This window comes from Narcine bancroftii, chromosome 3 (genome assembly GCF_036971445.1).
Source record: "Narcine bancroftii isolate sNarBan1 chromosome 3, sNarBan1.hap1, whole genome shotgun sequence".
NCBI lineage: Eukaryota > Metazoa > Chordata > Chondrichthyes > Torpediniformes > Narcinidae > Narcine > Narcine bancroftii.
In genome coordinates this window covers 180786409-180812756 of record NC_091471.1, presented here as the reverse complement: position 1 = coordinate 180812756, position 26348 = coordinate 180786409, and the positions used below count along the sequence as shown (strand labels likewise).

Genomic DNA, 26348 nt, shown 5'->3' with positions numbered 1-26348 from the left:
GGGAGGCCTCAACTAGGAGTGCAGTAAACTATAGACAGACATTTCAATGTGGCAATGTTTATCAATACCCCATCCCCTCAACATCAAATGTTAATCAATACCCTATCCCCTCAACATCAAATATTAATCAATACCCCATTCCCCAACATCAAATGTTAATCAATACCCCATTCCCCAACATCAAATGTTAATCAATACCCCATTCCCCAACATCAAATGTTAATCAATACCCCATTCCTCAACATCAAATGTTAATCAATACCCCATCACCCTCAACATCAAATGTTAATACCCCATCCCCCTCAACATCAAATGTTAATACCCCATCCCCCTCAACATCAAATGTTAATACCCCATCCCCCTCAACATCAAATGCTAATCAGTACCCCATCCCCCTCAACATCAAATGCTAATCAGTACCCCATCCCCCTCAACATCAAATGCTAATCAGTACCCCATCCCCCTCAACATCAAATGCTAATCAGTACCCCATCCCCCTCAACATCAAATGCTAATCAGTACCCCATCCCCCTCAACATCAAATGCTAATCAGTACCCCATCCCCCTCAACATCAAATGCTAATCAGTACCCCATCCCCCTCAACATCAAATGCTAATCAGTACCCCATCCCCCTCAATATCAAATGCTAATCAGTACCCCATCCTCCCCAACAGATGCTGATCAGTACCCCATCCTCCCCAACAGATGCTGATCAGTACCCCATCCTCCAACATCAAATGCTGATCAGTACCCCATCCTCCAACATCAAATGTTGATCAGTACCCCATCCTCCAACATCAAATGTTGATCAGTACCCCATCCCCAACAACAGATGTTGATCAGTACCCCTTCCCCCCACAACAGATGTTGATCAGCACCCCTTCCCCCCAACAACAGATGTTGATCAGTACCCCTTCCCCCACAACAGATGTTGATCCGTACCCCATCCCCCCACAACAGATGTTGATCCATACCCCATCCCCCCACAATAGATGTTGATCCGTACCCCATCCCCCCACAACAGATATTGATCCGTACCCCATCCCCCCACAACAGATGTTGATCCGTACCCCATCCCCCCACAACAGATGTTGATCCGTACCCCATCCCCCCACAACAGATGTTGATCCGTACCCCATCCCCCCCACAACAGATGTTGATCCGTACCCCATCCCCCCCAACCACAGATGTTGATCCGTACCCCATCCCCCCCAACCACACATGTTGATCCATACCCCAACAGCGTTACATGGCAGAAAGAAACAACAATAAATAAACTCCTAAAAGTGAATGAAAAAAAATACTAAAAACTCAGATTATAAAATATATCTAAAAATTGTGATAATTCAAAAATGATCCCCACAATGATTGGAATCAAATAATCAAATGATATTCAATTATTGATTGAATATCAAATCTTTTCTACTCTTAAACAAAGCATGAGCTTGAGTAGGCGGGGATCTTAATTCTTCCACCTGAGTAATACAGCATGTCTAGCCAAAAGAGAAATAAAAGATCAATGGTTTCTGAAGGGCTGTGATAGGGTGAATATTTTTTTGTTGTTCAGCATGAATGCAGTGTGTGGTCAAAAATGTAAGGTTACTCGACTGTGGAATCTATTTGTTAAATCAGTGGTCAAAATAACATAAAAGGGAGTGATATAGTTCATTAAAATATAAATGTAACATTAAAAAGTGCATAAACGCCCAAAATGCAGGGATGTATTGAAACAAGTAAATCATGGTTCAGTCATCCTGGACAAATTCCTGATATTTTGTGATTCCCAATCACTCAGGCCAGAGTGTAAATTGTCTGTATTTTGGATCGGTTCCCACTTTTGTCCTCTTATGTTAAAGATGAAAGTCTGAGTGTGCTTTCATAACTTTATTTTTGATAAATACTGGGGAGTGAAAGTGTACATCTGCTTGCTGCCTTTCTTGCATGTCATCAACTTCCGTTGGAACTTCTCCTGCCTTTCCATCATCACTTAAGTGGCAGTAAGTCCTGTTCATGGGCTTCAACAGGGCTTTTTCTAAAATCCAGTGAAATAGCAAGGCAAAAATGGAAGCACTTACGATCGAAGATGAGTAGATGTTGCAAGTTTCTGCCCCATTTGACTTTTTTAATAAATTAACAGTTTCCTTTCTACCACCATAGGCTCAGCTGAAGGTAGTTTCAATAAACCAGGATGGATCAATTGTAATTGTCACCCTTTGCTTGTTTTCTCACAGCTCATCATGGAGTGAAACAGACTTTAGCACCACTTGTTGCATTTATTTTTTCCCTCAGGCATGGCAAATGTCTATTCAACAAATGCTCCTTTTGGTTTAAAAATATAACCTATGGTGATACATGTAGCTCCCAAAAATAAACATGATTTCCACATACGTAAATGTATTTGTGTTCAATGTGCCTGGTATTGATATTTTTTAAATTGTCAGATTTATAACCAGAGTAATAAGATTGTGGAACTGAAATTATTGTGCACCACAATTTAAAGAAATGGTTAGCTCATTTACATCAATTTTAGGTGTGGTATTTTAATAAATACATATTCAGCAAATAAATAATTCTGTGCTTTATTTAATTTAGAGATATAGCATAATTTCAGGCCATTCTGGTCTATGAGCCGCACAACCTAAATACACCCATGTGACCAATTAATCCACAAATCCCATATGTCCTTTGGAATATGGGATAAAACCCACACTGACATGGGGAGAACATACCAACCCCTTACAACTCCAGATTCAAATCCGCGTTGCTGGTGACATAACCCCTTTGAATGGATGACTATTTTATTTGTGTATTGTTGTCTCCCTTCAAGAACAGTTCTATAGCACGAATACAGTGCTCCACATAGTCGTGGAACCAGCCAAGGCAAATGATTGGAGTGTTGGATGCTGGGCCCACCACCTGAAACTCGACTCACAAGGTTGTCAACCTGTTTGTGCAGACCAGTAGTGGCTGTTCAACTCTTCTGAGCCAGTGTAAGGGGTAGTGGATAGAGAAAGAAGATCAGCCCCTCCTGACACATTCATTGTGTAAATTTTCTGCATAGTTTGTAGAATAATATTTTTTTAAAAAGCAAGAGAATTTCTTCTAGAGGGGAATTGTGAACAAAATCAGTGCTATAACATTTAGGATTAAAATGATCAGAATTTGTTTTACCAACACAGATGTTATTAGAAAATCAGGTATGGAATTAATAAATATGGACAAAAGGAATGGAAATTATATTTTTGAGAAGCATCAGCTGTAATTCAATTGGATGGCAGGGCAGGGCAGACTCAAAACTGTTTGAACAGCCACTTCCTGTTCATATTTTCTTATAAGGAGGCGGATTTCAATCCCATCAGAATGTCATCCAGGAACCATTTGGGGAGCAATACTCTTCAATGAATGCACAGGAATGAAAGTGCCATATATTGCACTAAGAACTGTGTGTGCACAACATGGTAAATAGGATGAAAACATCTGTCATGAGGCTAGAATTTGGAATAATCCACAGATTAAGTAATGAATCAGGCGCATGCAAAATGCATTACTTCCAAGCTAGATGAGTTGGAATGCATTGAAGAAGGAACTTGGGTGAGCAGAATATGCTTCATTTGTTGTCTATATATTGCATCTTGGTGACTTTCAGGCTGATTTATGTTGGTTCATATCGGGGACATATCTGACATATAATTACACAATATTTCTCTGAATCTGCAAGGTTCCTAATGCAGCCTGGACATCATGTGATAACCTATGATAAGATAAAGGCACCATCATGCTTTACTCAACCTGTGCCTTGCATTTTGCCCTGCATGATTCCCAAAGCTGTGCAATCACTTACGGTGACATGACTCCAAGTGAATGATGCTCTGTCCAGTGTGTGAGGTGATGCAATCTGTGCGCAGCAATTGGGTGTTGGAACCTGTCACTTGGCTGCTAGACAGTCTTAAAGGCCTTTTCAAAGCTTGTCCTGTCAAATGCCAGTCTACATCGGTGGTTCTCAACCTTTTTCCACACACTTACCACTTTAGGTAATCCCTATGCCATAGATGCTCTGTGATTAGTGAGGGATTGCTTAAGGTGATATGTGGGTGGAAAGAAAAAGATTTGAAAACCACTATTTTAATCGTTCCTAATTGTCTCATTATGTGCAAGGTTTCAAAACTCCAAAGGAAATGGGGTAATGACAAATTTTCTTAAGCAAAATATTTCAGTAACAATTGGGTCTAGAGCAATAATTTTAACCTTCCCTTCCCACTCACATATCTCCTTAAGCAATCCCTTACTAATCACAGAGCACCAATGCCATAGGGATTGCTTAAAGTGGTATGTAAGTGGAAAGAAAAAGGTTGAGATCCACTGGTCGACTTGGTGATGATTGAAGTTTTAAATGATTGCATTTATTTAAAAAAAAACTATTTTTAACCTTTTCCTGATAAAAATAAATTCAAATGTTAGCATTAAAGTAAAGAGAACATCCATGCCATTTAATGTTGCTTTCATTTTTCATCCTGTTTAGGATTGGCAACCCCATTTATAGGAAATACATTCTACTCTTTAGCTCAGGTCAGTCGTCTCCAGTCCTGGACTCCAGTGCAGAGCCTCTGAGGCACAATTAACAGTCAAATCATTACTGACCTCCGGAACATTCCATGCTTCTAGTCTTGAAGCTGCTGATTCACGAAGAGCTCATCCTGCCAATAAAAGGTAAATGTGTCTGAGGCCATTAGTGTTCAATGCTAAATTGATGACTTTGCTCATTGTTTTATTTTATGTTTGTTAAGTCTATATGTTTTATTTTGTTTTATGCTATTCATTTTATGACAAGCTGCACAATGGTATCAGAAATTGCCCACTACAAATGATAATCAGAACTGAGATTACTGAACATCTATTTTGGAGCTGCTCCCACTCTTGCATTAAAACTTAATTGAAAGTATGGCAGGAGAGCATGTTGGTGGCAAGTACACAGTTTCTTCTGTAATCTGTCAAATTTAGAGCAGCAAGATAGGGACACCTTAAGTGAAATTCATGGCCTTGGGTTCTTTGTATGGGTGAAACATGTTACTGCTTCATTAAGTCAGAGCACCTGTCAGAAGAAAGAAAATGGAAATATGATGCAATAATATTTAACGTAGAAATGTGAAGAATTTTCTGTTTACCTGAGGCAGCAATATTCATAAAGGAAGAATATTGAATATAGCTGAAGGCTGGATAACAATAAAAAATATCTTGCCATAAGTTTTCTTTCTCAGATGGATCCAGCATTGCAGTTAAATTTTAGAAACCAAAACAGCTGCCAATAAAACCTACATTAGAGGGCGGCACAGTTGGTGTAGTGGTTAGTGCTACGCTTTTAGGCTTTGAGCCCCATATTGTTTGTAAGGCATTTGTATGTTCTCTCTGTGTTTGTGTGGGTTTTCTCTGGTGGTCTCCGGTTTCCTCCCATCATTCACAAATGTACCAGGGGTGTAGGTTAATGGGGAGTGGAGTGAACTGAGGTTCACTAGAAGTGTGCTGTACTCATGACTGGTCCGGTCTCCCAGCTCCTCCCCTGGGGGCCTGTTTATAACCCTGGTTTCTCGCTTAAACCCAGAACCCCTCTGAACCCTGTTCATGAACCCTACCTGTGTTGTAAGCTAATAAAAACGTTAGTTCTCCCTCCATTCAAGTGTAAGCTTCTATCTACGCTACAATTTCATTAGCTTACAAACAAGGGTAGAGGTGTTACTCCAGCCCAGTATGCTGTTAATAGACCCCCCAGTCCCCCGACATGGCTGAGGAGTTTGAATACTGGCTAGTCTGTTTCCAGGCCTACCTGAGCGTGACCAGGAACATCTTCCATACAGATGAGATCTAGAGGTCGGCAATCATCTCAAGGGTAGGGATGAAGGGATACGCAGTCACCTGAGACTGCCCGACAGGAGGCTGCCGTCGAAGCGCTGAAGGCCCACTACATGAAGGACACGAATGAAGTCCTAGCGAGGCACTGGCTTGCCCTACGTCGCCAACGGCCCAGAGAGTCGATTGATGACTATCTGCTGGATCTGCGGAAGCTGGCTAAGAAGTGCAAGTATGAGGCTGATTCAGGCTGCATCTAGAAAGATGAACAGATCTGGGGGACTCCATTTGCAGGATTCCGCTCGAAGTATGTGAGGCAGTGACTGCTCGAGTCAGGAAGGAAGGACCTCGATAGCCATCTCGAGCTGGCCAAATCACTGGAACAGGCCAGTCTCGAGAACAATAACCTTGAGGCCAGTGAACTCATGCTGTCAAGTGAGCGCTTCCAAGGACCAGCTGCTCCTGTTATGGCAGCCCCCGGTCTAACGGCTGGCACTTCCTGAGCCCAGGAGTGTATTTTCTGCGGCAAGAGACAGCAGACCCATGCTGACAAGTGTGTATTCAGGACTACATGACTGGCTATCCTTGACTATGTGGTGGAGAATAGCGTCATTAGCCCCGACCCTGATAGGATGTGCCCTGTGTTAGAGCTTCTCCTCCCCAGAACCACAAAGGCTTTGAGGAGATGCCCAATGGGTCCTTCAATGCGTCGACAAGGTTCACCCACTCTTAAAGGCCACCACTTTTCCCCTTTCAGTTGGCTTTTAATTTCCTCCAAAGTTACATCGCGAAAGCCGCCATACATGCAGTGTATGAGAATGTACCTTTCCAAGTAGAAAGAGACGCTTCGGACGTAGCCCTGGCCGCTATTCTCATTCAGGTGTGCAGGCCGATTTCCTTTTTCTCGTGGATTCTTAAAGACCATGAGCTCCGGAACCCATCTGTGAAAAAAGAGGTTCAGGTCACTGTAGAAGCCGTAAGGCATTGGAGGCATTACCTGGCTGGTAGAAGATGTACGCTCCTCATGGACCAGCACTCTGTCGTATTCATGTTCAGCATCGCCAAGAGGAACAAAATCAAGAATGACAACATTGCTAGGTGGATGATCGAACTCTCCACCTACAGTTTTGACATCGCCTACCAGCCAGGGGCCCTTTACGACCCTCCAGATGCCTTGTCCAGGGGATGCTGTGCCTTCGCACACACTGGTCACCTGCGGACCATACACAATGAGCTCTGCCATCCAGGGGTCACCCGCATGGCTCATTTTGTCAAATCCCACAATTTGCCCTACTCAACAGAAGATGTCAGGGAGATGACCAGGTCATGTCAGGTCTGTGCTGAGTGCAAGCTGCACTTTTCTCAGCCCGCAAAAATGCACCTGATTAAATTATCCAGGCCCTCCAAACAGCTCAGCATTGATTTTTAAGGGACCTCTCCCCTCCACAAACGGGAATATTTACTTTCTCTCGCTCATTGATGAGTACTCTTGCTTCCCGTTCACCATCCTGTGCCCAGACACGTCCACCTCATCTGTTATAAAGGCCCTAGACTCCATTTTCACCCTGTTTGGCTATCCCGGCTATATTCATATCGACCGGGACTCAGCCTTCATGAGCGATGAGCTGAATCAGTACCTAATGGTGAGGGGTATCACGTCCAGCAGGACTACAATTTACAACCCCCGGGGGAACGGGCAGGTTGAAGAAAGGAACACCATGATCTGGAAGACTGTCAAACTTGCCCTGAAGCAAAAAGGCCTTCCAGACTCTTGCTGGCAGGATGCCCTCCCCATCGCACTCCACTCAATTCGATCACTACTCTGCACTGCGACCAATGCTACTCCTCATGAGCTCATGTTTACATTCAACAGAAGATCAGCATCAGGGACTACACTCCCAGCCTGGCTCACTGGTCCTGGTCCAGTCCTTCTCAAGAAGCATGAGAAGAGAAGCAAGACCGACCCTCTGTCGAAAAGGGTGAAATTGCTCCATGCCAACCCTACGAACACCTACTTGGAGTACCCAGATGGCAGAGAGGACACCGTCTCCATCAGGGACCTGACACCCACCGGAACAGAGGATTCGTTGCCTACCGAGCTTTTTCTCCCCTCCCCTGCTCAGGGCCTCAGGGGACCCAGTTCAGGAGGAGAGTGAACCCTTCTATCATTGAGCCAGACCCCCAGTCCACTACCCTTCCATCACAGGTGGACCAGGAGACTCAAGGAGCACAAGGCCCCCCAGTGCTAAAGCACTCCAGCAGGATCTCCAGACCCCTGTACTGCCTGAATCTGTAAATAGTATTGTAAATATTTCTCTTCTGAGTCTATTACCGGCTTCTGATCCTTGTTCTCTTCATCCACAGACCTCTAATTCTGAAGGAAGGGGAGAATGTAGTGAACTGGGATTCACTGGAAGTGTGATGTTCTGACAAGTGATCCTGCTGCCCAGCTCCTCCCCCTGGTTTCCCACTGAAACCCAGAATCCCTTTGAAGCCTGTTCATGAACCCTACCTGCATTGTAAGCTAATAAAAGTGTTTGTTCTCCCTCCAGTTGAGTGTGAGCTTTTATCTACACTACAGGGTGTAAATTGGGCGGCACGGACTTGTGGATTGAAATGGCTTGTTACCGTACTATATGTCTAAATTTAAAATTAAAAAAATTGGTGCCTAAAGAACTCAACTTCCATAAAAGATGGTTGTTATATGACTTCATTCTGATGCATGGGAAGAGATTTAATAGTTGTTCATATATGAAGTTACGAAAACTATGCCCCATTATTTTAAGAAATTGGTTTAAAACATAATATTCTGCAGGAAGTGGTAAAAATAGCCAAATACATCATGGTTTTTAATCTCCTGTCCCATGAAGTAAACCACGAAACTCTGCAGACACCATGATTGAAGCAAAAATACAATACTGGAGAAACTCATGAGGTCAAACAATGTATTTTATGTAGCAAAAATAAAGATACTAACAAATATGTTGGAATTGAGCCCTTCATTAAACAAAATAGTGTGGAGGGAGGAGTAGTGTCCCAGAGGTAGGAGGTCATGGGTGCATAAGGAAGGGAACATCAGCCAAAAGGGGAAGGAGGATGGCTCTGTGAATGAAGAGGGAAGGAGTGGAGAGCTGGAAGAAAGACAGGATGAGGGAGGGGGAGAGAATGACATCTGAGTGAAGAGTGTTTAAATGGAAAAATGATCCCTCCCTTATCCACCTATTACATCCTGCCAATGGGACTGTGCTCTTCTCCCTTCTTCTTCCCCACACACACACACACACACACACACACACACACACACACACACACACACTCTCTCTCTCTTTTGATCAGGCACCTGTCTACATTTTGCTCATGTTTTGATGAAGGGCTCAAGCCCAGAATGTTGGTTATATACCTTTATCCATGCTACATAAAGCACACTGTTTGATCTGCTTATTTTCTCCAGTTTTTATCAGCTTTTGAAAGTATTTAGACACTGCCTCAAGTCAGCCACCATCATAAAGGATCCCCAACATTCCTTAAGTTCAGCACCTCGGGGCGTGGCAAGATGGCGTAAGGAATAGACGTGCCTTCCAGTCCTCTCCTGACTCTAACTTATTGTTTTGTCTTTAAGTGCCCGTTAAAACTTTTTTAAAAAGTTTATAAATAGTATGAGATGTTGAATTAATACCTAATGGTACATTTGTTAAAAAAAAAGTAAAAGGAAACATCAACAGATTGTTAAAAAATTATATTTTCCGAAATTATCTGAGCCTGCTTGTTTACAAAAAGCCACGACTCAGCGTGAAATGGATCCAGGAAAACAAGCGAAGAATTTGGCCTTGGAGCTTCGTTTTGATTCCGTAAGTCTTTCTGAAGGTCGTTTTCATCTGCCTTTAGAACAAAGGGCTGGCCGGATGCCAGTATTTTAAACAACGTCTACTGAGACCTTGACTGTTGAATTAGCTGGGGCGCCACCAGTTGGAGAGTTAGAGTTGTTATTTGACTGCTATACCACCAGTTATATCAGCTCTTCCAGATACTGACGTAACGAAGCTTTTAAAGGAGGTTTGGATCAAAGATAACCCTGATCATCAGCCTCCTGATACTTCTGGGGGGTCTGTGGCAGGGGCTCTTACACGGAGTCAAACTGTAAGAAAAGCTACTAAATTAAAAGAAGGGATAGAAGGTCCTCTGATTCCACAAGAACAGCAGGATCCCACCATGTCTGGATCTACTGATGTTGATATACTTTTCAAGAGTCTTGAACACAAGATATTTTCTTCAATGATGCATTTAGGTGATTCTATGAATAATCTTACTTCTAAGATTAATGCATTGGTGGATGTCAATATTCAACAGATGGCTGATTATGGAGCTTTTAAAGTTGAAACTATTGAAAGACTTGAGATGTGTGATCAAGGATTATCTGATGTACAAGATCAATTGCAAGATGTGAATAAAACAATTGAAACGTTACAGATTCAGAATAAAAATTTAGCAAAAAAGGTTGATTATTTGGAGAACCAATCCAGACGGTATAATGTGAAAATTATCAGCTTGCCAGAAGGCATAGAAGGGCCAGATCCAAGAAAATTTTTCACTGAATGGATTCCATAAGTGTTGGGACAAGATAAGTTTTCTGAAGGTTTAATATTGGATCGGGCTCATAGAGCTTTGAGGAGACCTTTTTCAGGACAGAATCCAAGACCTGTTCTGGTTTGCTGTTTAAATTACTGTGATAGAGAGACTATTTTACTTATGGCTATTAGAAATGCACAGCAAAACAAATCTCCTTTGATGGTTCAGAGTAATCGTGTTTTCTTCTATTCGGATTTGAGTCAGAAAATTGTGTTTCAACGATGTGAATTTAATTCTGTGAAAGAATTATTGTGGAAAAAAGGATATAAGGCAACATTTAGATACCCTGCGGTACTGAAGATTTTTCAGGATGGATATCAACTAAAGTTCCTAAAGAAGCTATGGATTTTGCTCAGTCTTTACCAATTACGCAATTCCAGGAATGACGTAGTCCTCCATGGTCTTCAAAGAGGGCAGAGCTGCAAGAAGGGAATTTGATTTCTGGAAGAAATGGAAGAAACGGTGGTCGCAATGGCAAAGGAAACTCATTTAATAGATAAGGAACATTTGAAACTCAAACGTGAATGGGTTGGGCACGTTTTTTATTCCTCGTTTAATTCTAAGGCCAGGCAAAAGGTGTGGCAATTTTGGTACATAAGAATCTACCATTTTAGTTACAGAGTGAAGAGAAAAATGGTGGAAGATTATTAAAATTAAATTGTACAATCTTTAATGAGGCATGGACTTTGCTTGATGTTTATGCTCCTAATGTTGAGGATGCAGCTTTTGTTGTGGATATGTCTTTATTACTTGGACAATTGAACTCAAATGTGATGTTGGGGGAGATTTGAATGTGATGTTGGAGCCTTTATTGGATAAGTACTCAAGAGTAATTAAGAAGTCTAAGATGGCAATCCAAGTGATTAATATGATGGCAGATTTGAATTTAATTGATATTAGGCGGAGTTAATCCTACAGAGAAAGATTTTTCTTTTTATTCCTCGCGACATAATTCTTTTTCTAGAATTGATTATTTTTTAATATCAGCACATTTGCAGGATAGGGTTACATCTGTGGAGTATAAGGCTAGATTGGTTTTGGATCATTCATTATTATTATTAGAATATTTGAGTTCACAAGATGTTCAGAAAGCTTCAAAAGATTTAATACTATGCTATTACGACGCGAATTTAATTCTGTGAAAGAACGGTTGTGGACAAAAAAGACATAGGGCAACATTCAGGTATTCTGCGGTACTGAAGATTTTTTAGGATGGAAATTAGCCAAAATTCTTTGACAATCCTAAAGAGGTTATGGACTTTGCTCAGTCTCTACCAATCATGCAGTTTCAGGAACGATGTAGTCCTTCAAGGTCTCCAAAGAGAGTAGAGATGTAAGGTGGTATCCAGATTCTTAAAAGAAATGGAAGCAATGGTGATCGAAGTGGTAACATTGATTTAAAAAAATAAATCTTTTATCTTTTTTTTTTGAAAAGAGCTTAAATAGTTTAAATAATGATGATAGTTTAACGAAATGGGAGTTGGGAGAGGGAACTGGGTGGGCACTAGTTTCCAGAAGTCATCAGCTACCTGTGAGTTATCTCACACCCAATATTTTGGGGGAGTTACCGCTTTGGGCGGTTTAAACAGGAGGAGGTAGTTGTGACCTCCGACCTGTTTTTTTTTCTTTTTAATTTTTGGGTTAAGAAGTGAAGGTTTTTTTTAATTATTTTTAAAATAAATAATTTTTTTAAAAACTCTTTTTGTTTTGATTGTAATTGAGAGGGAATTAGGAGGTTTTTCTCTTTTTTGGGGTTTTTTTTTCTCTTTTTTCTTTTTTAAGAGGAAGATGTCACAGAAGATAATAAGTCAAAAATTGAGGATGTTGAATTAGATGAAGAGGAAGATGAGGGGAAAGGTGATAAGAAGAAAAAGAAGAAAATTAAGTACAAATACATTGAGGGAGAAGAGTTTAATAAAATTAAGTTAATTTCGATAGAGAATTTTGATGTTATAAATGAAGAATATGGAGAATTTTATAAGAGTTTGAACTTTTTTCTTTTTTTTTCTTTTTTTATATAAGGGGAGGGGAAGGGAATAAAAAGTTTATCTGATTGTTTTTCTAACGGATGTTTTTGTTCTCTCGATGAATTATAAAGGAAACATGGTATTAATGGAAATTCTGTATTTATGTATTATTAATTATGATTTTTTTGAATAACAGATATGTGGTTGATATATGATTTTAATATTTGAACTTAGTTTTAAAGTGGATTTCATTTGTTAAATACATGTATTATGTTTGATTTAAATATATGTTTAAGGATATTATTTTAGTATTGATTTTTTTTTGTTAGTAATTTTTTTTGTTAAGTTTTATCCTTTTTTTGTAAGTGGGGTTTTTTCTATTTTATTTACAATATTGTTAATTAATTCTTCACTCTATTTTGGGGGGAGGGTTGGACTAATTTTAAATTAGATGATTAATGTTATGTTATAATTATTGTGGGGGTTAATTTGTGTAGTTTAATGATGTAGTATTCTAATTTTTATTATCTTATTTTTTATTATTTCTTTAAATGTAATTTTTATTTTATTCATGTCATAAAATTTTAAATAAAGTTTATAAAAAAAAAAAAAGTTCAGCACCTCTAGGATCAAGAATCATTTTCTCTCCGTTACTAGACTTGTGATCCTCCCTATACTACCTTAGTCATAAACTGTTCCAGAACCAGTAAAAGATTTGTCTACACGACTGAAATACAACTGGGGTGGGGGGGGGGGTGGGTGGCGCTTCACTTTAGAATCGTCCCTGTAATGCCGGCTGACCAAGAGTCCCGGGGGCCCGTGCTAAGATGGTGCTGGACCCCTTCCACTTTGGGGACGAAGCCCGCAGGCTGAGAAACGTGTTGGGAGTGTTATGACTTTGCTTCCAGTTTTGGAACGGCCAGAATGGAAGTGACTTAAAAAGTGGTCTAAAAAAGGAATTAAAGCAGTTCTTTGCTGATTACAATGTGAGTCAGTGTTTTCCTTTGCAGCTCTGCCTTAAAAGGCACCAGAATTCTCTTTTTTTTGCACTGTCTGCAACTGTGAAAATTTATTCATTTATCCTTTTTCAGTTATTATCCTTTTTTGGCTCATAGAACCATGTGGTACTTCCATCTCTTCCATTGTTGTTGGGGCACCTTACTCCTGTGAGTACAATAAATAAGATTTTCATTGCATCTGTACATTGTAGTTAAGTATATGACAATAAATCTATTAGCAGAAGCATCAGGTGTCTGACGTGCCCTTTGCATTTGAATCCTATGTCTTTGATCCTAAGTGGTTCAATATAAAGGTTTTTTTTTTAAATATCCAATTCTTTGGGCCGGGTGTGCCACAGAATTTTTATGGACTGACTCTCAACAAGAAATTACTTTAGGTCACTGCAACCATCTATTTTTCCAGACGCCAGAAGTGCTTAAATGTTTTATATTCAAGGAATGTAATCAAAGCTTAAAAAAACACCTTCATTCAATTTCCCTTCATTATGGTTAATAATAATTTTTTGCTGCATGTAATTGTGCAGCTTTTTTAAATTCTCCACTGGTAAACTTGGACTATATTGAGAAAAACAAATCTAATGTTCCTTTTCATTGATTCGGACAATTCCAGTAATGGGGAGAAGATCGGCAATGTCCATTTAATTCTGGGTGATGAGTTAAAAATGCACAGCACCTTACAACGCTACTCTTGTTTTTTTTCTTGGAATCCTACTTCAAATGATATTAATTTACCGTTATTCACATGACATTACCTTTTCTGCTCACAGATTTTTAAATAATTATCTGCACTCTAATTCTATCATGATCAGATTGCCTATTAAAAGATTATCATCACTCTTGGCTTTAATGATGCCCATTTACTTTCATGCATTTGTTTAAAAGATGTTCAAATATTTATAGGAGTTCTTAAAGCATCAGGAATTGACATTGATTTTCATTTTGCAGTGTATGTAAGATGATGAGGCAAAGTTAAATAACAATTGGAAAAATAGATACAAGTAAAATTACTGATGTCTTTTTAAATCTTGTCCAATATAGCTTTGATTTCTTCACCCAACAAGAATAGAAACAAATTTTACCATTACTGCAGAGGTACAGAACATCTGAAGTGATGCTTTTGAAAGTGATTTTACTCCTGGTCTGAATCAACTGCTGAAACATTGGTTAAAAAAAAGGTTTCACTGGCATCAAAATCAACAAGCTGAATATCAACTTCAAAGTATTGAGTATATACATACTGGTGTAATAACAAGCTTGTTTTAAACCACGTTCATCATGTACTCATCTGGAATAATTTTGATTTGGACCAGAGAGGTAGCTTTTTAATTGGAATGAAGCAGTTGGACGTGGTACTTGGTAAGGCGGAGCAGTGGAGAGCTGGGGGAGTGGTGGGAATTTCATACATGATTATTTCTATGTCCAGGACGAAATTTTGTCAGTGGACTCAAAAAAGGGAAAGAGAATTCAACATGCAGATCTCAGATGGATGGATGTCTGAAGACATGATTGCGAATCAGACTGATTCGAATTTAAGGAAAAAATGTGGAACAAGGAAATGTGAGAGGTTGTGAGAAAAGATTAGTTGCCAACATGAAATGGAATCTGAAAATATTCTTCAGGCATGTAAACAGGGAAAACTGTTGTCAGTAGAGAGTTGTGGGATTTTTCTGAGACCAAAAAGAAAATCAAGCCATGGAAGTGGACATTGCATCAAGTACCAAATGAATTATTTACCCTCAGTCTTTGACAAAGAAGTGTCTCAGCAATGGTAGGTAGGAGAGTTAATCAAGGTTACAGTCAAACTAAAAAAAAATAATCAGAGAATGGGAAATAACATTCAAGTAGATAAATCACCTCGTTCAGTTAGGATGGATTCCAGATTGCTAAGGAAACTGCAGAGGTCCAGGACATAGTCTTCCAAACACTGTAGTTTCCAGAGTACCACCTAAGAATTAAAAACTAGCCAAGTTTGCGGATGATACTAAATTGAGTGGAAAAGAAAATTGTACAGAGGATGTAAAGAGGCTAAAGAAGGATATAGTTAAGTTAGGTTAGATGAGTGGGGAAAATTCTGGCAGATGGGGTACAATGTTAGTTAATGTGAGGTCATCCACTTTGGTAGGAGAAATAGAAGAGCAGATTACTATTTAAATGGTGAAAAACTGCAGTATGCTGCAGTGCAGAAGGACTTGAGAGTGCTTGTGCATGAATCGCAAAAAGTTGGGTTGCACGAACAACAGGTTAATAAACTAACTTCATTGTTCCATATACTTTGTGTCAATGATCTCCCCGCATTCAAACCTCGCTCATAGTGGTTCCCTTGTTCTTGCAGAATGCATCAGCATACCATTTTAACCCTATGATGTTTGACTTCTTCCACAATGTCTCTTTTACATGTTCTTTTACAAGGACATCAACACCAGTTTCTCTCATTGATCCACATATCCAAAGACAAATGGAATGTGGCCTTCATCGCTAGAGCAGGGAGGTCATGCTGCAACTGTGCAAGGTACTGGTGAGGCCGCACCTGGAGTACTGTGTGCAGTTCTGGACTCCATACTTGAGGAAGGATATACTGGCCTTGGAGGCAGTCCAGAGGAGGTTCACCAGGTTGATCCTGGAGATGAAGGGGTTGACCTACGACGAGATTCTAAATCGCCTGGGATTATACTCACTCGAATTCAGAAGAATAAGAGGAAATATTATAGAAACATAAAATTATGAAAAGGATAGATAAGATAGAGGCACGATCATTGTTTTCACTAGTAGGTGAGACCAGAACTAAGGAACACAGCCTCAAGATTCAGGAGAGCAGATTTAAGACAGAGATGAGGAAAAACTGTTTTTCCCCAGAGAGTAGTGAATCTGTGGAATTCTCTACCCAGGGAAGCAGTTGAGGTTACTTCATTAAACATATTTAAGGTTCAGTTAGATAGATTTTTACATTATAAAGGAATTAAGGGATATGGGGAAAATGCAGGTAGGTGGAGTTGAGTCAATGATCAGATCAGCCATGATCTCATTGAATGGTGGAGCAGGCTCGATGGGCCGGATGGCCTACTCCTGCTCCTATTTCTTGTTATGTAAATATTGCACATTTATTTTTAAAAAATCGATGTAGGGACAAGCCCAGCAATTAGATGAAGCAGTTTAAAATTAGTAAATGAGAAGGCTCCAGAAACAGTAATCACAGATAGAATTAGTTGTCAATTGGGCATGCATGGATTAATTCTTTCAATTTAATTTTTTAATTTAAATCTGCAGCACAGTAACAGAACTGGCTGGCCAATGAACCTGAGCCACCCAAATACACCAATTAACCTTTAAACTCTGTGCTTTTAAAGGTTGAGAGAAAAACCAGAGCACCTGGAGGAAACCCAGGTGGACACAGAAATAGCACGCAGACTCCTTACAGACAGCATTAGATTTGAACCCAGTTTGCTGCTGCAGTTGTAGTGTTGCAATCACCATTACATTAACTGTGTTATGCCTAAAATACATTTGATAAAATGCTAATCAATAGAGTTGCTATTAAGATTGAAATACATGGAATATGTGGCCATGGAGAGAAAATTGATTGCTTAGCGTTGACTGGGAATAATCGTGAATGGAAGAAAGTGTTGATCCCAAGAGGTTGACCTATTGAGATGGCTCTTTAAATATATATTAATGATTTGGCCTTGGCTACTCAGCCATAATTTCCAAAGGATGGGAATATATTTTATGAAGGTGCTGGCGGATGGGCAAGATGGATGATAATTAACATCTAATGGTGAGAAATGTGTAATGTTACATTTTGGAGGGAGGAATATGAAGAAATATAAACTAAAGAGCACAGATCTAAAATGGATACAAGAACAGGGAAATTTGTGGATATTCAAACATAGTTCTCTGAAAGTGGTTAAAATGTGTATTGGATTCCAAGTTTCATAATACAAGAGAGTATAAGAGCAAAAAGATCACTATGACATCTATAAGAGACTATATGAAGTACAACTGGAATATTCTGTCCTGTTCTGGGTGGTTGTCTTTGGATATGTGGATCAATGAGAGAAACTGGTGTTGATGTCCTTGTAAAAGAACAGGTAAAAGAGAGGTCGTGGAAGAAGTCCAGCATCTTGGGGCTAAAATGGTATGCTGATGCATTCTGCAAGAACAAGGGAACCACTATGAGTGAGGTTTGAATGCGGGGAGATCATTGACACAAAGTATATGGAACAATGAAGTTAGTTTATAGCTTTCTTACTAAAGCTATATTAAAAAAAAAAGGTGGGAATGATGTTTGCAAATTCATAGCTGTGCTTATTTTTAAGAACAAAGTGCATCTTGTCAGGAGCATCTAACTGCAAGAAGTCACATACTCAGTAGTTAAAAAACTGTATAAACATTCCGGAATCTCTAATTGATTTGGAGTCCTGGGTGGCTGATATTGGCTGTGTTAACCCTCCATTATATCATGAATAAAGCCTTTTTACCTTAAAGTTAGTTTGTTGTAAGTTGGAAATTGGCAATATCATCTTTTCCTATTCTGAAACCCACAAGCACAAGGGTCAATATTTCCTCATCAAGAGCAAGGGCATTACATATTAATGGGGATAAAGTTAATGATTGGTTTCAGTATTCAGCCAACTGCTAAATTGCTAATAAAATCTCAAAACTGTTCAAACTACTGAAATATTCCTTCACATTAATTTCAACCTTCAGTCATCGCCACTACTAAAGTTAAGATTTATAATCTAAGTGATGCATATAAAAACAGCTAAGAAAAAAATAATCTCCAAACTTGCACAGAAAATTAGTTGACATTGATTAAACCCAGTAAAAATATTTTGCTAAATGATAGTTGTTCTTTTGTTTTGGAAATTTCTACTATGGTTTACATCTGTGTACATAATATCACTCCATTGCCATGATAACTCATTCGCACTTGTAAAATAAGGTGTTGTGGCTTCTGTGGTCAACTTGTAACATTTTTCTTGGGCTGAATGGTTCCAAAATGGCCTCTGCTACTAGCACACAATTGTGATCTAATTTATGTAGATCAGTGTGCTTTACATTACAAAGGTAAAGGTACATAATTAACGTTTTGGGCTTAGGCCCTTCAAGTTGTGAGCAAAATTTGTCATATTATCTCGACATAACTCTGACCAATTTTGTTCATCAATATTATTATTTAAATCCACCTCCCATCTCTGGACCTATGGATTCCCTGCTTAGCAGTTCCCTTTTGCAATAAAATATTCGAGACCAAACATTTAAAAATTGATTTTCCATTATAACATAACTCCCCCCACCCCCCCCCCCCTGTTCCAATTTCAGTGTTTATCTTATTCCAGGAATTAATTAAATGTTTCTACAAAGGTGTTTCCCTGTCACCTGACAGTAATTTTGATTCCCATTTTATATATAAAATCTTCTGGTGTTCTCTCTCCTATTTTTTTTATCAATTTCTATTTTAATCCATGCCAATTTATCTCCCTCTTCAAAAAAAATGAACCAAGAAACCTCATTTGAGCTGGCTTGTAATAATTTTTATAACAATAAATATTAGCCATAAGTTATTTCAATATAATTTTCTACATCAATTATATCTTATGCTGCAGGAATTAAATAGATTGAAGTCAGATTTATTAGATCAATGTTTTACATGTGGCCGGGAGGTATCTTCATACACTCTACTTGGTCCTGCCCTAAAGTGAGACCTTTTTGGATAAACTTGGCAATTTTTTTGGAACAGGTTACAGGAACTAAATTTCCACAAAATCCAGTTTTGTTTTTATTAGGCAATATTGTAGGGATAAAATTGAAATGAATTATATATCAAAAAGAATTTGTAAAGATTGTGTTGGCAATAGCAAGAGGATGTATAGCAGTGGTGTAGAAAATTGGACTCTCATCTGGCTATGGATCAATGGAATACAGAAATGCATAGTTTGTTTCCCCTGAGAAGATTACCTATAATTTAAGAAATAAATGTGATATATTTTTGAAAATTTGGCATTTTATTTACAAATTGTGGAAATAAATTTATAGATATTTTCCCTAAACTTTGAGAACCTCATTAACATCCTTGGAAGAACTAAAAAATTAAATGGTTAGAACTGTGTAGTTGGCGGTGTCTTCTTGGCAATCACGTTTCATTTCTTTTTACTTTCTCTTTCATTTCTTGTTTATTTCTGTCATTATTTCTTTCTCTTTTGGGGGGATTCTTTGCTGGGGGAGGAGTTCAGGGGATTAGGGGTTTTATACCATCATGTATAATGGAACTGACACTAATAATTGATGATTACATTTATGGATAAAAAAATTAACCTTTATTTGAATATTTTATTTACAAGCAAAATGTGGGCAGGCTTCCAAACAAAATTATGGCAGGAGTGGAGGGAGGGTCAGGGGGTGGAGCACAGACTCACAAGCAGGAGGTAATGGATAAAAAGGGAAGACACACCAGCAAACAGGGGAAGGGAGGATGGCTCTATGAATGGAGAGGGATGGGGGTGGAGAGCTGGAGGAAAGACAGAGGGATAGTGATGAGAAGGAGAATGTGGCATGGGCTAGCAAAGAACAGAGAAGTCAATGTTAATGCCATCCAGTTGGACCGTGCCCAGATGGAATATTAGGTGTTGCTCCTTCAATTTATGGGTGGACTTGGTTTGGCAGTGCATGAGGCCATGAACAGACATGTTAGTGTGAGAGTAGGGCACAGAATTGAAATGCTTGGCCACTGGGAGATCCCTGTCATTGATGTGGTCAGAGCGAAGGTGCTCATTGAAGCGATCTGCCAGTCTGTATCCAGTCTCTCTGTAATGAAGACCACAATAGGAGCACCACAATGACTCCCACAGATTTACAAGTGATGTGTTGTTTCGCACATATGGACTATTTGAGGCCCCAAATTATGTTGAGGGAGGAGGTGTGGGTGCAAGTATGGCACTTTCTGCATCCACAGGGGAAGTGAATAGTGGATCTAATTTATACCTGGTTCCATACTGATAAGGGCATTAAAGTGTGCAAACAAGGCAGACCACAATGCAATTCAATGTGTATATTTGTGTTTCATATTCACCTGTAAAAGGATGTGTACTTTTCACATTAGCTTTACCATTCACTTCAGAGCCCATAAAACTAGAGTGGTAGCAATTCATTCTTAATTCATAGCCACTGCTTAAGAAAATGAATATTTTCATATCATGCACAATTGAACATGAATCCTCAATTCCAACAACAAGAACCATCAAGTTGGTGCTAGTTGCAGATGGATTTCCATAGCTGCCATCATGAATCTTCAAGGGTTTGATACTTAGAGTTATTTATGATGGCCTAAAGCTGCAAGTTAAAGGTTACGTATTAACTTCAAGTCTTTTCCATGAAACTAAATACTTTCTGATAATAGTATTCCCCTTTGAAATACATCATGATCAGATGAATAGACAGAACATGGATAGAATTGGATAAGCTGGTGGAAGAAGGAAGAGGAGAGGGTCTCAAGGAGCAAATTGCCCATTTAAATCTCAGTGATGGATAGTCAGTGAGAAATCTGCACTTCAACAAAATGTGATTGAAATTCTAACTACCAAATCAACAATTGAGAAAAACTTTCATCCAATACATGTTGTTATGTCATTGCATAAATATATTGGGATTTATCTTGTTACAGACACAAGTATAGAAACATTAATACATTGCATCACACACAAGTGGAATATCCTGTGTTGCAATTACATTGTATCTCTCAGCAGCATGTGGGCTGTTATGTGATAATTAACACTTAAACCTTACACTTGAATCTTAACATGTACATTTGAAAATTGAAATCTGGAACAACAAGGCAAAATATGGAGATAAAGATCTGGTGACTAAACTGAATACTGAATTTGTCTTTTTAAAAAAAAATTGAAATCAATCTCTGATTATTTCAAGTGCTAAAACATGAGAGATGAGTGTGATCGCTGACTTCTAGCTAATGATCTGAGAGGAGAATGATATTAAATGTAAACTGACATTTAAGTTCAGATTTATTTATTCAGATTTATTGTTAGGGTTGTATATGATGTTATGCATTTACTCTGTGATTCTCTTTCTGCTGGCCAGGCAAAATTTCCACTTAAGGTAGGGCAAAATATCTACTCAAGGAAAAGATGTGTATACAAAAGGATGAAATGTAAACAAAAAGGAAGAGCAAACAAACTGAGCAATACAGAAAATTCAATAATAAATAATGTGCAAACTAAGAGTTTTTAAATTAATCTTTAGGCACTTTCAAGCAGGGAAAATACCTGTCTGTAAAGGCAGAGGTTCTTCACCCTAACACCTAAAGACGTACCTCTCTGAATGCACTGTGGCCAGCTCCAAGGCGCCAATTCCAATCCTTCTTGGGGAAGGATAATCGGCAGAAAGGCGCACTCTGCCCCCTGACCTGAATATACAGCTGCTTCAACCGGCTGGTTAAAGGCAGACTTATGACATCATCAGCCCATGACTCATCTCCCCACTTACCCTTCTCCCTCCATGACCCCCTCAAGGCAAGGGCAGTGGGCAGGAGCCATTAGGCATTGGGGGCCATCGGGGCAGTGGGATTCATTTGGAGCCATCAGGGGGCAGCTGGTGCAGGCTGTGACAGCCTCACTGGGCTACTTTAGCCTTCAGGACTGCTCTCTGTGGCTCAAAAGATGGAAGAGCAATGGCTGTCTTCCCTCCCCATAATCCCCCAATGCAGCTGGAACTGTTCTGGGAACCACAGAGCGGTTCCAGTTGCGTGGGGGATTATGGGGAGGGAAGACGGCCATTGCATTGCCACATATTTATGATGTGTGGTGCTCCGGCAGCAGTCACCCCACCTCCAATGGCTCCGGAGGGCGCTATGAGGTGCCTCTTGAAATGAGCGCGATGCTGAAGCAGCCTTTTAGGGCTGCTGTCTGAAAGGTAAGTTTTAGCTTTTTAATCTGCTCTTGTAGCCAGCCTCCAGGTTGAGGCCTGACATAAAATAGCCTTCTGACTGCATTTGTTATTTCGGAGTCTGATGGTGGAGGGCAATTGTTCCTTTACCGGGTCTTGGCTGGCACTATATCTCTTTCCTAATGGCAGCATTGAGGACGTGGTGTGAATACTTTGATTTTTACTGCTCTCTGGCACTAGTGTTCCATGCAGATTTTCTTGATGGTGAGGAGAATTTTGCCTGTGATGTACTGAGCTTGTGTCCACTACCTTTTGCAGGGCTTTCTGCTCAGATGTATTGATGCCCCCATACCAGGCCATGGTGCAGCCAGTCAGCACACTCTCCCACTATATATCTGAAGAAGTTTACCAAGGTTTTCGATCTCATACCAAACCTCCAGTTTTCTAAACTGCTATCAAGATCAGATGCATCTTGTTGCAGCTGGGGAAAATGGGATTTTTTTTCTTCAACCAGGAAAGAAGTGATTAAGAGAAAAGAGGGCCTAACAAGGTCCTTGAAAAATTCTGCCTATATTTTGAACCAAAATCAATTCACTGGATCCATAGGAATGATCGCAATGCTTGAGGATGGACTAAAATATGTCTGTCAACAGTTTTCTTTCAAAGATGAAAATGAAATTTCAAGGAACTTGATGCAAGGTCAGTGGACCAACTCATTTCAGGCTTAATGTACTCAAGCATGCAGAAAGTCACAATGGGGTTGAAAAAGCTCACAATAGCAGATTAAAGATACACTCAGAGCACAGAAAGCAACAAGGAGATGGACAAAAATGCTGACTGCTCAAGCAGTAAACTGTTCTGACTGGCAGGGGCAAAGGAAGGTAGATTGGCACAGATAGACAAGAAGAAAAAAAGAATGAAAACTTAACTTAAAAGAAGACTGTTGGAGGGCTGTGAACAGACTATTTTTATCTCTGTATCTTTGACCATAGAAAAGTAATACATGAGCATAATAATCAGGGCTACCAGGTTAGGTAGGAATAGTTTCTTCCTGCAGGCTGTGAGATTGAAGAAAGCTATCCTGTAACTTTGGGTCTCTTTTAAATGGAATGAGTAAATTATTCCATAAATACATATATGTGTGCGTATGTGTTCTATTGTTATATTAGTATCATTATTCTATGCCTTCTATATTGTCTGCAAACTGTAGTCAAGATAAATACTATTTCATCTGGTTGTTTATGTGCAGTCAGATGATAGATAATAAACTTGAACTTGAAATTGAATGATTAAATTAATGAGATAGGAAAAAGAAGCAAAGCCAGAGAAGACATTCCATTAAAAAGGAGATAAGAGTTTGAAGATATCCAAATGGATGCAAGTATTTTAATCAGAAGGTACATGACAACCATATGGGTATACAGGAAGCAAAGCTAAGTAAAGCATAGATTATAGATGCTGGAATCCAGAGGAAAAAAAAACTGCTGAAGAAAATCATCGACTCAGGCAGCATCCAATGGAGGAAAGTAGACAGTCAAGATTTCAGGTTCAAACCCTGCTTCGGAGCTGCGAAAGGAGATGGAGCTCAGCCAATTATAAAGAAGAGAGGGGTCATTAGATGACAAATGGATTGAGGAGGGGTGAAGGAACCAGCTGGGGATCAAGGGGAGGTGGAGTTAGGAGACACAGTTAAAACTGAGTGCCAGTTCATCAACAATAAACAGCGAGGATTTCATTAACTTGCCATGCATGCTAAAAATATAGAAATATTCAAAAGCAAGAGAAGATGATAGTTGCTAAGATACCACCTGGGCCACATTGTAGCATGGGAGCTAACTAGTCGACACACAATCAACGATGGTATCTCGCATCTGTGGAATACTATTTGGCAAAAAGAATGAAAATGTGAAGCAATGGCAATCACTACAATAGATCGGATGCTGCTTGCAGTGGAGGGGATTGTGGTATGTTATTTCAATAGCCAACTCACCTCTTGAGTATTTGTAGATTTGCAATGATATGGCTTTGCTATCAGCACATTATCCCAGAAGCCCTCTGTCATGAATAGCCATGTCCAAACAGTCAAGATCATTGGGAGTTCGACCATATAATTCTTGTCACCACATCAGAGAAAATGTGATAATGTTGGAGGTGGAGAGAAGAATTATGAGCACAGTCCTGGGTCTAGAAAATCTTAGCAATGAGAAAAGATAGTATTAGGCTAGGATCATTTTCTAGGGAGCAGAGTAGATTGAAGTGATATTTAACATAATTGTGGTGTTGTAGCAAGAAGTGCTGTAAATAAAGTACAACAGAGGTTGTCTATGAGCTGAACCAACAGAACTCTTCACAGGAGTTTAAATAATTACAGTTGGTGCACTGTTACAATCACCTGACCTCTGAAGTCATGCACCTCCCTGAGTTCTTTATGCCCCCCCCGGCCATCAGGAATTCATAATCCAGTGGGGGGCCCGCAACTATGGACGCCAGTTTGATAATGGAGTGACGTGGTTCATCACAGTATATAAATTTATAAGGTAGTGGTCAACAGGCTTTTGGTATATTGACCTTCATCATTTTAGAGAATTGATTATGGAAGTTGGATGGTGATGTTGCAGTTATATAAGATGTTGGAGTATTGTGTTCAATTTTAGTCACCATCCTTTGGGAAAGATGTGGTCAAACAGGAGAGCATGCAGAGAAGATTTACAGGAATGCATGTTAAGACTCATGGACCTGAGCTATAGGGAGAGATTGGCAGGCTAAGGCTTAGGCTTTATTCCTTGGAACGCAGGAGGTTGAAGGGTGATCTCAAAGAGATGTACAAAATCATGAGAGAAATAAATAGAGTGAGCACAGAGAATCTTTTGTCCAGAGTAGAGGAATCAGTCGCCAGAAGGCATAGGTTAAAGTTGAGAGGGAAGAGATTTAATAGAAACTTGAAGGTTAGTAGTTCTTACACAAAGGCTGATGAGTGCATGTAACAATTTGGCAGAAGACACAGTTGAGGCATGTTGTATTGCAATGTTTAATAAATATTTGGCTGGATACATAGATAGGATGTTAGAGAGATATGGGTCAAGTGTACGTTGGATTTTTGGTCAGCATTAGCAAGTTGGGATGAAGAGCCTGTTTCCACACTGTATGACTCTGTCTCTACAGCTAGATGGGTAAAATGGAGAGTATCACCAGAAATGCCAACATTAGTAGCACCAACCACATCAAGTTCATCTTAGTTCCATAAGCTTTGGACTAATGTGGACAAGATCTTTGGCACAATACAACTCATAGCAGAGAGGACTGAATATATCCAAGTCTAGGAAATAAGGTATGTGTTGATCATCTATATGCACAAACTTATTGAGAACAGAACTCTGTGCAAGTTAAGACAAAATTATCTTTTCAATTCATGGAGAACAGATTAAGTAAACTCAGTATTGCATTCATTGGATGGTTAAGAATGGAACCAAGCAAGCGAATCCAATCAGCCAGGATGACAGGGAAGAAACATAGGAATATGTAAGGTCATCTCCATCAAAGACTGTAGCCAGGGAAGATGAGATTACCTTTGTTAACATCAAAATGGATATCAGGAGGCTTTTGTTTCAGACCCTTATCAATGTGGCAGGTGAAGGAAGAACTCCTTCAAGTTTGGATCCCGAGAGCTATTGAAGGAAAAATTCTGCAGATGATTTATGACATATTAAGGACTTGAGTGATAACTGCAAATTTGCAGGAGGGAAATCATTAAAGAGAAAGGTGGGAGAAAGCTCAGCCATGAGGGCATTTAATGGATCAATCGTAAATAGGTTCAGTTTCATCCATCTGGAGGACAGTAGATGATACTGATCACATCAAAGAATAAGGGGGCTGGAAAGAAGTCCAGTGATTACTAGTTCTGTGAGAGAAGAATTGCAGAAGCTAGGAGGTGGGTGGCTGGACAAAATTGTTTGGAAAGCATCAAGTCAAGTTTATTGTATAAGTCAAGTACATCCCAAC

At 39.5% G+C, this 26348-nt stretch overlaps 1 long non-coding RNA gene across 1 annotated transcript in view; it reads right to left on the bottom strand.

Annotated features, from left to right (window-relative positions):
- The window catches only part of LOC138756315 (uncharacterized), a 31940-nt gene extending 10049 nt beyond the window's left edge, over positions 1–21891 (bottom strand). Inside the window, exons 1-3 of the long non-coding RNA XR_011352983.1 lie at positions 21778–21891; positions 6667–6783; positions 4640–4695 (exon numbers count right to left, since the gene is read on the bottom strand). This is a non-coding gene — a long non-coding RNA (uncharacterized lncRNA). The remainder of the gene's footprint in view (positions 1–4639; positions 4696–6666; positions 6784–21777) is intronic.
- Between the last annotated feature and the right edge of the window lie 4457 nt (positions 21892–26348).